The sequence below is a fragment of the Heliangelus exortis genome, chromosome 20, assembly GCF_036169615.1.
Source record: "Heliangelus exortis chromosome 20, bHelExo1.hap1, whole genome shotgun sequence".
Classification (NCBI taxonomy): Eukaryota; Metazoa; Chordata; class Aves; order Apodiformes; family Trochilidae; genus Heliangelus; species Heliangelus exortis.
The window spans coordinates 629985-646637 of NC_092441.1; the positions used below are offsets into that span (position 1 = coordinate 629985).

Below are 16653 nucleotides of genomic sequence, written 5' to 3' on the forward strand. Positions count from 1 at the left end.
AGTCACAGTGCTACAACGGCCCCAGCACCATGCCAGGGGACACGGTGGCTGCAGGTGAGGGCACAACCCGGGCTGCTCTCCCTGGTGGCCTCGTGGCCACACTGTGGGTCAGCTGCTGGTGACCAGCGATGGTCCCCGTGCACAGACTCAGCACCTGCATCTCCCTGGGATGGCTCCTGGAGGCAGTGGCTGATCCCTTCTGGCCCCACCAGACCAAAGGGAGAGCATCACCCACCAGTGGATGGGGCAGCTGGCCCAGCCCGACACATCCAGGGACATGGCTGAGATCCCAGGAGCCTCCCAGCTCCCTCCCACAGCCAGGGGAGCTGCCACCCAAATATCACCCAAATTCCAGTATTGCAACAACCAGAACAGGGCACAGCAACCTGTGCCATGGGAAATGGTCTTTGCAAAGCACATATTTGAGTTTTTCAGCGTTTTTCATCAATTTACTCATTACCTTCTCCCCTCCCTGTCAGCCCAGCATCCCCAAGCACAGTGTGGGGCTTCCACCAACCATCCTCCTGCCACACCAAGGGCTGGCACAGGCACAACGGGAGGAACAGCTGCAGAAAACAACTGTGGCTCTGATGGCTGTGTTGAGTCAGTCTAAACAACAACAGCAAACAAAAATCTACCTGTACTTTAGGGCAAGCTCCAAGAGTAAAGAGAAGAGGACCTGAGAGGCCACAGCCTTCAGCTGCGAGGCCAGCAGAGCTTTATTTAATGTGGGAGGAGTAAATAAAGTCCCCAGCAAGAGGAAGAAAGCTACCAGAGAGCAGTTCCAGAAGGGAGGGCTGGTGATGAACAGAACAGGAGGAACAGAAACTGGAGCTGCAGGCTCCAGCACAGAAGCAAAACTCAAAGCGTCCCATGAGCTCAAACCAGAGGAAGGAAGAAACATCCACTTCAGAAACCCCCAACAATCAGCCCAATGCACAGCCCAGCCTCAGTTTTTATCAGATCCATCAAGCTGCAAAGGGCAACAGCTCCAGAACTGAGCAGAACAGAGACAAGAAAGGATCTGGGGTCACAGAGGGACCCCCCAGGCCCCACAACATGCAGAACAGGAGCTCAGTGAAAAACAAGGTGGAAATACAGGTAAGATGAAACATTGCCTTACCCAAGGCAGCTCAGGTAAATTGGTGTCTTCCTTCAGACCAGGGGAGTGGGAGGGCTTGGCCAGCAGCAGCACCCCAAGGCACGGCACCAGCGAGCACCAGGGGAGGCATTTGCCATGCAGGGGGGAGCAGCCTGAGCCTGGGGGGGGGTCTGGAGACCCTGAGACCAGAGCAGCTGAAGAGCACAAAGTTCAAAACGCTGAATACCAGGAGTGCATGAGAATTTCTGCTCTAACCTGGAAAAACACTCAGAGAAACATGGAGGTCCATTAGTCAGTCCTGAGCTGACTGTGAGTCACTGTCGCCCGCATCTGTGACAACAGGAGCACACAGCAGAGTGTTTCCAGGCAGAGCCTGCCACGATGCTCTGCTTGGGCTGCATCCATCCCAATGGATAACTGTGGGTGACAGTAGCTGGGATGGAGGAGCAGGGGATGGAGAGCTGCTCTGGGGAGCGGACAGGAGGACAGAAGGACAGAGGAGCCCACCCTGCACAGCCCAGACAAGGCTTCTTCTCTAGGAATACACAAAGAGTAGGCACCAAGGGGTAGAGGAGCTGCTCAAGCTAAATGACAGTGTTGGCATGGGTACAAATGGGTGTAAGAAGCTGCAAATAAAAGCGGGAAGAAAGGAAATTGGGAGTTTCCTGTGCAGAGGGAGGCAGGGACAGGGACCATCCAGGCTGGGGACTGGGACAGTTCCAGCAACTGACAGGGTGAGGAAAGGGGCTGTGGCTTGGACCACTTGGTCCAAGAGTGCGGGCCCCTTCCTAAACCACACCCTTAAACCCTTTTTAAACTCTGTTTGGACTTTCTACCATTTCCATTGCCAGAGCTGACAAGTGATGGCCCACAGCAGAGCAGTCATTTGTCCTGGCGCAGTGACCACCACTGCAGGGAGCAGGCAGGGAACAGCAGGTTCCCCCACAGACATCCAGCACCACTGCCAGGACAGAGCCCCTGCCCACCACAGCTCTGGAAAACTTCCATCCAGGTGCCTTGCTCCACATGCTGGCCAGATTGGATCCCTCACTCCGTGCAGAAATCTAGACTGCTAATCAGATGGAAAGTCTCCATCCCATAATAAACAGAGTGTACTATTTATAAACCTGAAAACATCTTTATTATTATTATTTTCCCTCAGAAAAAAAAAAAAAACCAACAAAAAAACAAAAAGAACCAAAACACCACCAAAAAGCTCCACACAAACCCTCGCACAATGCTGTTAAATACACACCCAGGACTCGCAGGTCTGCGGCGCTGGTATCGCTTCCCCAGGCAGTGCCCAGTGGAACAGATGGCAGCGTGGGCGTTAGGTACCAGCCTCCTGGCAATCTGAACATCTGTTACCGTTAGAAAATGCTAATTGCCATCAATCAGGACAGCACCTACCCACATTTACATGCAAGCACACACACAAAAAAAATTACGTCTAAATTTCTCCGAGTACAACACTTGCTGCATGTTAAGTAACCGGAGCTGCTCAGATGCTGCAGGGCAGCCCGGCACGGTGGCTGCGGGTGATGCTGCACAGCTCAGCACCCAGCAGCACCCAGGCAGCCTGTGCAGCCCTTGGGATACCAGCCCTGCCTATCCCGGGGTCCAAGGGGAAAAGCGATAGAGTCCAAGCTTCCAGACAGGGGGGCAGGGTGGGCAGGGTCCAACTGACCCCAGCTCTGCCCAGGTGAGCTCTGTCCACTGCCAATCCGCTGGGGCTGAGACCGTGACCCGAGCAATGATGCCAGATCTGGCCCAGCACCACGCTGGGTTGCCCAGCCCCCCCTGTGCCTGCTGAGAGGCTCAACAACCCCACCAGCACCCCAGGCACTTGCCAAGCAGCTCAGCCCAACTGAGCACAACCTGCCCCCCTCCCAGCAGTGCCCCCACACCCTCTCCCAGGGGGCTCAGCATCCCACAGCACCTGCAGGGCAGCAGCCAGGGGCTCCCCCCATGCAAGACCCAGCCATGCTGGCTGTGGGCACCATGACCTCGGATCTGGGAGATGGTGCTGGCTCTTCCCAAAGAAGAGCAAGAGAAGTGAGGAGGAGCTGGCTTGCTGCCAAGGTAAAGGAGACAGGGACAGAGGATGGAGGAGTGCCCGGGAGCACCAAAGAGCCCCACCAGCCCCACTGCCCTCTCCCTGGGGCTGAGGAGATCGGGGTGTCATGGTGCATGCCTCACCGCCTTGAGCCAAGTGGCCTTGGCTCCATCCCCTGCTTCACCCCACATCCCTCCCCAGCCCTGGCTCCCTGACAAACTTCCCACTGGTATGAGCAGGTTGCAACACCGCTGCTCATTCCCGTGGCTCCCACCATCCCTCAGCAGCTGAGAGAATGGCTCTGAGCTCCAAGGTCACTCAAAAACACCATCTGTCCAAGCACTGCTCTGCACCCCAGGGACACCAGGAGAGATGTTATTCCAACACATCAAAGGCCACTGTGCTCCCCTCCACTGGCATCCCCCAGGGCTTGAGCAGCCACACAACAGCAAGTGGGGACCACTACGTCCCCCCAGGAGACCCCTGTGCCTAAAGTGGGTGCAGTGATGGGGTGTGACCCACCTTGCATGGGGGGGGGCAGCCACAGGAGAACCACCAGAGCCCCCGGGTACTGCCTGCTCCAGGCCCCCTCCTTCCAACATTGCCCGGGGACTGTTTCTGGGGAGCTGAAGTTCCCTGTGCTCAGGCTCTGAAGTCACACTTGTCTCTGCTTGTGCTTCTTCTCCTGCACTTCAGAGCATCACAACACAGGCACTATCTTTATCCAGACAGTTGTCCCCCACACGCTGGGTCCCAGATGTACTTTCATGCCAGGCACTTTCTCAGCCCCGTTTTCTCACCAGGAACGCTCAGTGTGGCGCGGGGGGGACTCTGACTCACACCCAGCCCAGCCAAGAAATAAATATTTAATTTGAGTTGATTTGCAAACTCAGTACCTGGGGAGCACATCCCCGTGCTTGGGCACTGAGGCCACCTCTGCCAAGGAGCAGGAGAAGCACCCAGCTGCTTCCCCTTGTAGCTGGCATCTTCGTGTCTATTTCCCACATTCACCCCCAAATCCCTATGGCTCTATTCTGGCTCCATGAGGCCCCTGGCAGTTGTGCTGATGGCAGAGATGGGCATCGCCCCCACACCCACACTGCAGTGGGGTCACCCACCAGCTGCCCACCCCTCAGTGGCACCAGGACCCCATACCAGCCCTGGTCCCACAGCAAGCCCTGCTGTGCTACAACATCCTTTCCATATGGGAGCAGCCACCGGAGCTGCCAGCTCCCAGCTCCAGCACTTGCTGCTACATCTGGAAACTCTTCTCACCCTTAATTGTTCTTAATGCTTTAACACGCGGAGTGACTAATAAGACACTAATTGGACAGTGATAGCAGCGAGAGCCGGAGTGGGGCTCACGGCTGGCAGTGCCCTCCGTGCTGAGCCCCTCCACTGCCAGTGAGCTGCCAGGATCATAAATCACTGCAAACCCCAGAGCTTCTCCTTCCCGGCGTGGTGGGAAACCGCTCCCAGCAGCAGGAGAGCAAAGAGCTGTGGATCCGAGCTTGGTCTCCTGCTCCTCGGGAGGAACAGCTGAGGGGCACCCCCCTGCCCCAGGGGTATTTATGGCAGTGGATGCAGAGCACAGGAGCGTTTGGGAGTCCCCCACATTCTGCAGAGCTGATAGTGATGCCCCCCCACTGTGGGGGCTGCCCGGTCCTGGGGAGCTCCCATGGGGCTGCCAGCCCTGCCTGCACCTCTGCCGGCAGCACTGCGCTGGCTGGAGCTGCTCAGCAGCAGGAAATAGGCACAAATCTTGTTACACACTGGCTAAGCCTCCCTGGGCATGTTTTCTATAAATCTCTTGGAATTTATTATATGATAACTAGCCTGGAAAAGCTAAATTAAATCCACAGCCAAGAAACTGACTTTCAAGTGTGACCTAATTTACTTGCTCAGAGGGAGGGAGGGAGGGAGCAGGGATTCCGGTGCCAGTCATCCCTGAGATGACCTCCCCATGCAACTGTACCCCCCCTGTCCTCCCCCTCACCGTGACTTTGGGGATGGAGCTGCACAGCCTTTCATGTCTGAGCAGATCTAGCACTCCCACACTCTGGAACAAAAGCACCTCGAGGGCTCCCCTGTCAGATGTTTCTCCACTGCTCATCTTCAAGCCTTCCTTCAAGGAGTGCTCTCCTCCTGGGGGGGGGAACTGCAGCAGATTTGGGGATGTTGGGCAGCAGTGTCCACACTGTCCTAATGAGCTTTGTGCTCAGCACCCTCATTTGGATGTCATGGCCAGCAACCCACAGCCTCCATACCAGGCTCCAGTGATGGAGACAGCTCTTGGGTAGGGAGGTTTAAAGGCAGAGGAGACAATCTGAATGCTGAAGAGGCTTGATGGCCTGAACATGAGCAAACCCACCTCTCCCTGGGCACCCAGGGCAGGTGCACCAGCCCGGCCACATGAAGTGTGTTTCCCTGGGATGGGCATCTCCATCACAGCTGGGGTGACAACCTGCCTCTGACCCCCCTGCAGAAAGCAGCAAATCCCCAGAACACTGAAAGGTCCCCGAGGGAACTACGAGTGGTCCCACTTGGGACAGGATACAGGGAACAGGCCAGCTCCCACTCATCACAGCACTGTGAGGCACATCACCCCTCTTCCCCCCCTGGCAGAGGCCAGGCAGGACCGTGCCCCCCCTGCCCACCCACTGGGCTCACGCCCCTTGGCAGAAGCATGGTGCAGGCAGCACCATCTGGGCCCACAGAAAGGGTGAGGTGGGCAGAGGGGGCCCGTGGTGCTCCGGCAGCCCCAGGGGGGGTTTGGGGCTGGCACACGGGCGCGGGCTGTTGTTCGGGAACGGAGTGCACCAGCAGCGCGGCGTGTGGGCAGCTTGCATAATGGTGCCAGCCCACACTACGCCTGCTCCTTCCCAGCATGATCAGCCCCTTGCTTTCATGAGCAATAACATCCACCCAAAGTTTTCTAAAAGACAAAAAAAAAAAAAAAAAAAAAAAAAAAAGCTTCAAGGTGATCCACAGAGCTCAGCCGCCTTTGCTGCCTTCAAACTGATTAATGCAGCAGGGGAATCCATCTGCACAGCCTCTTCACTGAGCCGAGGCTTCGCTAATCCCCCGCTCAGGACGACCTCTGCCCCAGCTGAGGGACAGCGATTCGCGAGCCCTGCTCCCGAGGTGACCGTCCCCGAGCTGGCACTTGGGACTGGAGCTCAGCAAAGGAGCTGGCGTGTGGCAGACGGTGCCGCGTGACCTGTCCCCAAGCAGTGCCTGTCCCCGGACATCGTGTCAGAGGCACGGCTGTGACAGCAGTGCTGTGACAGCGTTGCCGCAGCCCCTCCGAGAGCCGACTGCACCCGTGGGTGTTGGTGATGCCAGGAGGAAATGGGGACGATGGCTCGTCTGGAGGAGAAAGTCATGCTGCCTTTGCTGGGTGTCACTGGTGCAAGCTCCCGGTGCCGGCTGGTGTCAGCACCAGGCGGGATTTCGGTCCCCGTAACGCGAACTGACGGGGATGGGTTCAACCCAGACCAACGGGAGCTTGCGCACGCAGCTGTGGTGGGGTCTTGCAGCACAGTTTGTGCCCAGAGCTGGGTCTTGTCAGGTCCAGTTGTGCTGTGAGCACAGGGCTGTGTGTGCACCGTGCTCGCACGCAGCCCATGCTGGGCGACCACCGAGCTCCCACATGCTCTGGGAGCTCCCCACTCCTGTGGTGAGCAGGGAGGAGACGGCTGGAGCAATCCCCGTGGAGCAGGACCAGACTCCTTCACCCCAGTCCCATAAGGACTGGACCAGTTGTGGATTCTCCCCACAATGACCCCTTTGCTAGGTCCCCTCAAGCATAACCTGGACCCCAGACTCCTGTGCCAACACGAGGTGGAGGCACAGGATCTGCTCCCAGTGCTGGTGCCAAGCTCACAGGAGGGTGAACAGCAGGCAGCTGCCTGGAGCCCGTGGAAAGCATCATCATCCTCTATCAAAAAAACATCCCCACGTCTGTCCCCCCCTACTTCCCCCCATCCACACACAGGCTGCTTTGTTGTAGTGACATACCTGGGGGCCAGGAGCAGGTACCCGGTGCTGTGGTCACTCACGCTCACCCCTTGGAGCCACCAGGAAGAGCTATTGGGGTCTCACAGCAGCAGCTCCTCAGCCTGAAAGAGAGAGAAGAGGCTCCAGTCCCATCCCTGTGTGGGCACTGCTGCCAAGAATGGAGGAGGATGGCAGAGCCGGGCGCCTCAGAGCACCACAGCTCCCAGGGACCCGTGTGCTGCTTGTCCCACTCTAATCAGTGCAATTATCTCCCAGCTGGAGAGAAGCTCTGGAGCATGGCCTGTCCATCCAACATGCACACAGGCAGCCTGGCAGGACCCTGACCCTAGCACAGCCCCCAAGAGCATGTCTGGCCCTTGGGGGAGCATGGCAAGTCCCCAGTTCTAGGGTCCCCAGCATCCCCATCTTTGCATCGATGCAGGATGCGGAAGCTGGTCCTTCCTCATCAGGGAGCAGGAGCTCTCAGTGGAGCACACAGGAGGGAGATAAGGGAAAAAATACCCCTCGACCCATCTGTGTCTCCCTGAAGGCTCCTTGAAGGCAGCCTGCAGTCCCACAGCAGATCTGGTTTGGTTTTCCCTCAACCCAGGTTGAATAGAACATAATTTAACTGCTTGTCCCCCATTGTAATGGGACTTTTTTTTTGCCTGCTCCCCCCTCAGGCAGCCCATCCATCACAGCTCTGAGGGGCAACATCCACCCCATGACCTCCATGAGTTACGAGGCCTGCGCTGCGCGGCGGGATGGGCTCAGCACGGCGGCTCCACGCCGGGAGTTGAGATTTATCCCCTCGGTGGAATAGGGGGCAGAGGCCGGGAGATAAGTCACAGCAAAGCTGCAGGAGCGTCTCTCAAGGTCCCCCAAGGTTGGCTCATTAAAAACCAAGGAGAAGAGGAAAGAAAAAAAAAAGAAAAAAGAATGCCTGCAGTGTTGTGGCTCATGAATCCCCCTCCTACCTTCAAACCAGCCAAAACCAAGAGAAAAGGAGCCGGGAGTCCCAGGTGGGGTCTGCACCAAGCTGCTGGCTGAGGCTGTGCAAAGCCCCCAGTATCCCTCAAACACCATCCCAGGAGAGTCCCAATGAAAGAAGCAGCCTGGTCCCACCCTGCCAATATCACCTCCCAGTGTTGTGGCAGCCCTGGTGAAGGGGCTGGGGAGCCAGCAAGCAGCTGATGAACAGCTCCCAGAGGGGCTGGGATGATGGCCAGGGGAAAGCACGGAGGAAGATAGGAAGAGGGGTCCCAAAACACTTCTGAGAACTGCCTCTGCAGCTCCTTGGCCTCTGAGGGCAGGAGATACCCAGGGTGTTGAGTGGGCATGCTGCTGCAGCTGTGCCCATAGCACAGAAAGCAGCTCTGAGTTCAGCTGTGGGGCTCTGCCATGGGACCCTGGCACACAGACACTCAGCAGAGAGCGGGCACCACCTCTGCCACCAAATCCATCATTTGGGGAGAGACCACAGAAACCCTCTGAAGAACGGTGAGCAGCACAGGAACTCCCCAGCCTCCCCAGGCTTGCTGGAATTCCCCTTCTGCCTCATTAGTCCTGCTCATTAGGCTCTGTTCCTGATTAGCACAGAGCTGGAGCACAGCTCAGTACCACTCTACACTCCCCAGTCCCCTCCAGTGTCACTCTGTCACTGCCAGATCCCTGTAACCCCCCAGCCCAAGGGCCCCCTTACTGATCCCCCACCCCGAGCGCAGCTGCCGGCACAGCCCCGCTCCTCTCTGCCACGGGTTCTTTCTGTGTCACCAGGAGCCTGGAACTGTGAGTTCAGGGGGACTCGGCTGTCCCTCCTCCTGAGGGGCTTTTCATCACATACATGTCTCCCCTTTGCTCCCACCAGCTGAAGAAGCACCCTGGGAAGCACCCCAGGTTCCCCTCCCAACATCTTATTTCTGACATAAACTCATTCAGCCAAAGCTTCCACTTCGGGGTGTCCCTAAGACCGACCCCCCCCTAACCCCCCCAGTCCCGTACCCATGCAGCAGACGCAGAACACCATAAACACAGGGAAAACCCAGCGGTGTCCCTACATCAGTGATACCTTCCCCTTCTGGTTTCTAAAGCAAACCTCCGCGTGTGCAGGGACTGGGCGGGTGTGGGATCGGCGTGCCCGGCAGCAGCCAGCCCTACTCCTGCAGCATCTCCCCCCCCCCCGCACCCCTCCCGCAAGCAGCCCAACCCCCAGAGGCGGGAAAGCGGATTGCGATCCCACAGGGCAGCTCCCGCAGGAGCCACTGGGCTTTTACTGCACAATAAATAAATAAATAAATAAATCGCGATTACATCTACAAGCCAACCCCTGGAAGGCTGAAAGGTTTTATCAAAGCCAGCAGCACCCCAGGGAGGAGACGGAGAGATAAGGGCAGCTGCCCGCAGTGTCTGCAACGCCAAGGCCATCCCAGCGGCTGCTAGGGAGGGGGTAGGATTTGGGCTGTGCTCACTCATTTTCGGGAGGCTGAGCCTGGGGATGCTCCCAGGAGGATGCTCAGCCCCAGCCCAGGGCACTCTGTCGGATGGCAGTGGGGTGATGGAGAAAGTCCCCGGCTTGGGGCAGTGCTGGAGGGGATGGGCGGGGGTGGGGGGGCTGTGAGGGTGAATCCCCGCAGTGATTATCCCCTTGGCTGAGGAGCGGGAACTCAGCAGAAAACGCAGTGAAGCAGCACGGGCAGCCTGTGCAGCCCGAGATACGGCTCCGTCTCCAGCCGCGATCAGGAGCTATTTCCCACTTATCTGTGCCCAGGACGGTATCTGCACAGCCGAACACAGCGTTGGGTAGTGGGATTTTGATGCCGAACAGAAGTTGTTCAGTTTTTTTCCCTGAGTCTCACTTACGTCACGCCTGGAGGTATCCACGGCCATAGAGGTGACACAGAGGAAGGCTAAAGAGTTTCAACTCCTGCGCTGAGGGAGCAGCCTCACCTTTAGCTGCAAAACAGCAGAATTAAAGCAATCTAATATTAGCTGCCTGCTTCATGACCCCACTCCAGTGCAGTCCTGGGAAGAGGAGAGAGAACAGCAGGTCCCTTCCGCAGCATCCCCACCCTCCCCAAACACCCTGCCACAGCCCCCACTCCCAGACCCCCATGGGTGCGGGCAGAGCCCTCTGGCCCCTGGGGGCTGCAGCCAGCCCGGCTGGGGGAAGCCAGCGCCCTGCGGTGTCACCCAGCCCCGGGCTCTACTGTCACCCGCATCCACAGGGACCACCCACGTGCAGCAGCAGCAGCAGCCTGACTTTGGTGATAGAGCCACCCCCGCAGCTGCATCAGGGAAAGGGGAGGAAGGCTTGTCACCTCCCTGCCACCCTCCTCCTCGTCTGAGCGCGAGGAAGGTCCCACGCGCCCCCGCTGCCGGGAAAGTCTCTGCCTGCCACAGCCAAAACCGAAGGGACGGGAACCACCTCCGCCAGGCGCGGGTGACACCTCACCCGTGGGAACACTACTGGCACAGTGGCAGGGCTGTCACCACCCGCCACGGCACAAACGGGGCGAAGGGTGCTGCAGAAAATACCAGACTCCCGGCACCTGGAAGAGGCGGCAGGGAGAGGGAAATCTGGCCAAGACCAGGCAGGCCAAGGTGCTCCCACGGGGTGCCCGGTGCTCCCACGGGGTGCCTGGTGCTCACACCATGCACTGCAGTCACGAAAGAGCCCTGAACTCTGCCAGCCAGTGCAGGCTGCATGAGCTGGAGGGAAAAGCGTCACGAGGAGTTTGCGGGAGGCAACGCAAGGTGCTTGGGGAGCAGGATGTGTCCCACACTCAGCATCGACATTTTTCTAACACAGCTCCAGAGAAGAGGGAATTATCACATCCTCAGCTAGTGGAGAGCCCCGCTGTAGTCCAGGAGCTTTGCTATTAGATAAAAGAGCCGGGAAAGAAGTGAAAGCCAGGAGGAGAAAGAGAAACCATCTTGTACAAAAGGATGGAAAACCCTGAGGAGCACTGCTGGAGCCGTGGGGCAGGGGATGGAGGGGACCAAGGCACGACCCCCCAGGCTTCACTGCTCTGCTGACCTCCTGCAATTCTGTTTCCACCAAGCGCTCTGGCAGAGGCAGATGTCCCAAAGTCCTGTTACCCAGCCCCTGACGGTGACAGCCAGCAACAAACCTACACCCTGGGGCAGGCGACAGCCCAGCCCCACTCCTGCTCGCCCAAGGAGCACCCGCAGGGAGGGACAGGGTGCCAGGACGGTGGCTGCAGCCTGTTTTCTCCACAAGTGCATTAAGCATTCTGCACAGCACTTTTGTTGTAAATCACTTCCTATTCAGGCTCACTGCTGAGGGTCTCTGAAGGTCGATTTTCCATGGTTATGACAACAAAAACTAAAATTGGGTCAAACCTGAAAGGTATTATCTTCCTCCAAGCTGCTAAATGCACAATAGTAATGAGGTTGGTTAAGCAATTCACCCACAGCCTGCATTATTTGCTCTGAAGATGTATTAACCAGTTAAATGAGCGTGATAAGGCAGCTCTGCTTATTTCTCCCACCAGATGCACAGAAGATCTGAGGTTCTGGGTCTCCATATCCCAGCTAATAACCGAGACCACAGACTCGCCGACAAAGGCAGCCGGCACCGCGCTGCTCCGGGCCGGGCTCTGCCCAGCCTGACCCGCCAGAACACAAAGGGAACTTTAAAGGCATCCAGCAGCTGGAAACCATTTGAAAAAAATAATTATCCTTCCTCCCCCCCCTTTCTCTTTCTTCTTCTTAAACGCTCTCCCCCATCCAACCTCCTGATGAAAGTGAATGAGCCCGCTGCTCGCCCTGGCAGAGGCAGGTTCATCAGCAGCCAGTCTCCAGGACTGGGGTTTATTCCCAGTAAATGCTCACAGCCAACCCAGAGGCTCAGTGGCTTCTCCTGCTGCTGCTGGGGCATGGGAGCAGGGGTCGAAACCCACCCACCCAGCAGCTGGTACCTAATGAGTAGTGGGAACCATCCATGCCCATGCCAAAGTCATTCCCACTGTGGTGGGTGAGGGGCAGCCAGGCAGGGGCTGTCCCAGGGCACCTGCTCCAGGAGCCTTCACCCCAGAAGAATGTTTGTTTTTGTGGGATTTCTGCTGTTTTTCCAAAAACAAACACCCATTAATGTAAATATAACTGATGTAAACAAGCGCGACCCTAAAATCCATGTGCAGCTGGATGCAACGGGGAGAAGGAGGGAGGGAGGAGAAACACTTTAATTAGTCCCTAAGATGAACGAGATGGAAAAACTCAAACTGCAGTGCAAGCATCTGGTCCCACTGCAGACAGGGACTGCCCTGGGCACAGGGTCGTGTTGTGCAGCTCCCACACTGGCTGCCCCACAGCACCAGCACACCTGGCGCAGAACCACACCACATCCATGCCTGGGGAGATGGCAGAAGTGCCAAGCCCAGGCACTGCAGCCCTAATGCCCCAAGCTGGGTCACCACAGTCCTGCCCTGCTCTGCCCCAGTTCCAGGATACTTGGATAACATCTCAGCTCTCTTGTCCATCTCCAGGAGGGGCTGAGCAGCCCTCCTGAAGCTGGGTACCCACAGCCCATGGTCCCATGGTCCCGCTGGCACAATTGGGAAGCAGGCACAGGAGCCGCGGTGCCATTTGTGAAGCACACAGAGGAAGCACAGAGAAAGCCTCTCCTGGTGATCCAGCTGGTGCTGCGCCAGGAGGAAGTAGCTGCATGGAGAAATGCCAGCACTTTCCAGCATGAAAGGATGAAGGTATTCCTGGAGTGGGATTTGTGTCAACAGAAGCTTGGGGACCAGCACTAAGACCTCCACCAGCCACCTCCTGAGTGACAGAAATACACCTGGGAACAAGGTGGAGATAGACCATGGAGCTCCAGGAGAAGGGCTGGTTTGTGAGGCTGGTGAGGTCAATCTGAGAGGCAAGAGCAGTTCTGCACAGCAGCCACCCACACCAGGAGCTCTTCCAGGCACTTCCAAACCTCCACCACAAGCCGCTGGTGCACCAGGCAGCTCATTGGGAGCAGCGGTTTGAAGCCAAACACAGAGAAAACCAGATAAACCAGAAAGACAAATTTGGTGCTCCTCTCTTTGAAAGTCTGCACAGGATATCCTGCTGAGAGCAGAGCAGGGAGGTAGAAGGCACCATAAGGCCATAACACCACTACACGGAGGAGCTAAGATTTGAGCAAGAGGAGACCCTGCTGCCTCTGCTGGCCTCTGGACTGGTATCACCATGGGGGAGCTGTGGGCAGCACCAGGCTCCCTCACTGCCCACCACAGCACCTGCCCAGGGGGACAAGGAGAAGGAAGAGGGAATCAACAGGGAAGCGAGGACCTGAGCCAGCCCCCAGTACTGCAGGTCAGAGCAGCCTGATAATCCCCACAATCGTTCCCAATTCCAGCAGCCTGCCCATGGGCAGAGCCCTGCCTGCATCCCTGCCTGACCCTGCCTGCACACACCCATTGGGCTCTCAAGGTGGCATTACCAGGGGATGTGTTCATCAGATCCGTCCTGCTCCTCCTCTCCTTAAAAATCTTAAACCCTGTCCCACACCTGTAGCAGCCCAGGACAGGGCTCCAGTCTCACAACTCCAGGCCAGCCAGATCCTGAGGTACCATCTTTGATCCCAAACCTGGAGAGCAAATACATGACATGGCTACTCCCAGAGCAACACCAACCACCCACCCTGCTCTGCCATGAGCTGCAGCAGCTTTTTGGGGTTCACCCTCCAGCTGCAATCCCGATGCAGCACAATCAGCCCCACTAGCACAAGGCAGGTGCATCACGTTCATGCTGTGGAGGCTCCTTGGTGGTGAAGGCTCCGGGACAGGGGTGTGAGATGATGGAACCCCCCAGGACCCAGCCAAGTACTCCACACCTCTCCAAGCCTCCCAGCTGCCACACAGCTCCTGGCGCTGCCTCTGGAGCTGCTGCTGCAGCACACACGTCCTCCCCCCTGCCCTTTCCAACGCCGCCAGCGAGGGGAGTGAGTTAGAAATGCCAGGAGAGGCATTTCTCATTTTGAGAAGCTGGATCATCTGAAGACTGGCAACAGCCCAGAGTGAGACAAGCCCCAGATTTATGACCCATGTGGACAAAGAGACAGAAGAGCTCTAGTGAACCTGGTTAAGACCCCATGGGAAAGCGACAGTGAGAGATTGGAGTGACCCAGCAATGCCCACCACTGCATGAGAATGACCATAGTGACACAAGAAAGGAGCCCAAGGGCTCCCAGGACCCAAGAAGGGGGCTTCTGAGGGCCTAGGGCCAACAGGACTCACACCAGGACACTGGAAGCCTGCTTGGGGACCAGGCAGATGCTGGGATGGCAAAGCATCACTGCCAGAGCACCTCACACTGCCTGCAGCATTGATCCAGCCTCCCCCTCCTCCTCCTGGGTTTCTTCCTCTCCTTCCCCTCTTTGTCATTCCTCTCAGCTCACGCCTCTTCTCTGCTCTCAGCAGTAATCCAGACCCTGACACCCCAGCACACTGCTCAGTGCTCCCCAGCTGCTGCTGACCAGGGTTTTAATGGGGCTGATCCCCACCTCTGCAGCTGCCAGCGCAGCTCTTCCCCCTCTCCCTCCTCTGCACCTCTGCAGGGATGATCCTGGAGCACCCCCACCTCCATGCCAGGATCTGCTTTCGCCTCACACCTGGGCTCTCAGCTGACCCAGAGACCCCTCTGGAGCTCCGGGACCACCAGGGCTTCCAGCGCTCCAGGGCTGGGGGCTTCCCAGCACCAGTGAGCGCAGCCAAGGGCAGAGATGCAGCAGAGCTGAAGGGGCTGCAGGCTGACAGCTCACTGTGTGGTCCTCAGGGATGCAGAAGGGACAACTTGGTGTCAGACTGACACTTCCCAGAGCATGGTGGCACAGGGCTCTGTCTCGGAGATGGGCAGCACCCTGGGCTCCCACTGCCCACACACTGTGTGTCCCCCCCAGGGGGGAGGGGGGCAAGGACAGCAGAAGGCCACGGTGACAGCAGGAGATGAACACAGGACATGGGGGGAGGTTGGATGCTCAGCCTGGAGGAGGCAGTGGGACACCGGGGGGGCTTCGGGGAGGACAGAGCTAGAGCAGCAGCAGGGAGGGCAGTGGGTCTCCTTCTGCAATGTCCTGTTTCCCCATCAAATCCTGCCAGCCCCATCAGCAAAGCAATCGTGGAGGCAAGGAGCTGCTCCAGAGCCAAACCCCTAGCAGCCACCATCCAGGGAACGCGAAGCCAAGGCCGTGTCAACTGCTGGCACACAGCGGCAGCCGGTGCCCTGCCCAGCACCACCGCAACCCCATCTGCGGGGAGGAGAAACCCGCGACCAAGGCACCAGGTCCCGCCCCGCGGCCCCCAGCCCGGTCCAACACCTGGCTGCCAGGCTGCAGGTCCCTGCCTCCCGTCCTTTAATTAACATTCCACATGTAAAGTTGGGATTGTAATTACTGGAACTGATTAACAGGCCGAAGGTATCCCGTCTCCGAGGGAGCAGATTAGCAGAGGCTCTCCGGAGCTCCCTGTTCTCACCTCGGCACTGTCAGCGCATTTTAAGCAGGGGCCCGATGCCCCCGCAGCCGCAGATTAATGGCCAGGACGTGCGGTGGCTCCATCCCTGCTGCTCTTCCCACACTCCCACCTCCGCAGGACCAGGAGGGGACCGGGACCTCCTCTGCCCGCGCAGAGAGCTCACGCCTTCCCCACGAAACGCTCTCCTTATCGAGTTATTAAAAAAAATTAAGTGGCCAGAGTATTGTTCCCTCGCCCTGGCTACTTGTCACCAGAGGATGCATGTCACCAGCCTGCTCCCACCCCGGGGGTCTGCAAAGCTGTGGAACCAGCACTTTTGGGATGTGAAAAGGTAGGAGAAGATCCCACCTCCTCAGCTCACCCCTTTCTCTGGACCCTGCCTGGCAGCACCGTGATCCACCTGGGCTGTGCCAAGGGCAGCCACCAGCCCACCGCAGCTCCAGTAATTACAAGCAGATAAGGCTATCAGCTGTAATTAACCACCATCCACAGGCAGGCCATGCGGCTACAGAGACTTTCTTTGCCTTCTTTTCCCCAAGACTGCAAAATAAATTATCCTGCAAAGTTAGCAGAGGCTGAGCTATGGAAACAATTAAACAAAAATTAAATCTAATTCATTTATACTCTGAGCACAAAGTGGATAATGTGGGGGTTTTCTTCTCTCTCCTCTCTTTGCCTTGGTGTTACAGAGGACTATTATGGGAAATTAATCACAGGGAAAAGCAATGAACGTGATCTATCGCTCTTTAAAAGTGCACTGTAGTGATTATATAAAAATCTATTAGAGAGGCCAGGAAATAGAAGAGTGACACCATTTCAAAGGAAAAAGGAGACAGGGCTGGTGGCAAAGAGACTGATTCTCCAACAGACAGATCCATGACAGGGTGACGAGCAGGAGGAGGTCAGGCCCCAGTGCAGACCATGGCCAGCCCCAGGGATCACTTTGGAGGAAACAGTCAGACCCCAGGGCTGCACAGAGCTGACTGGGGCTGAGCCAGACCCTC

General features: G+C 57.5%; 1 protein-coding gene across 14 annotated transcripts in view; it reads right to left on the bottom strand.

Moving 5' to 3' along the window:
* RBFOX3 (RNA binding fox-1 homolog 3) overlaps nucleotides 1-16653 on the bottom strand; it is a 137173-nt gene that overhangs the window by 66058 nt on the left and 54462 nt on the right. For all 14 annotated transcript variants that reach the window (XM_071764613.1, XM_071764620.1, XM_071764612.1 and 11 more), the window contains exon 2: nucleotides 7179-7279. The gene's annotated coding sequence lies outside the window, so the exon portion shown is untranslated. The remainder of the gene's footprint in view (nucleotides 1-7178; nucleotides 7280-16653) is intronic.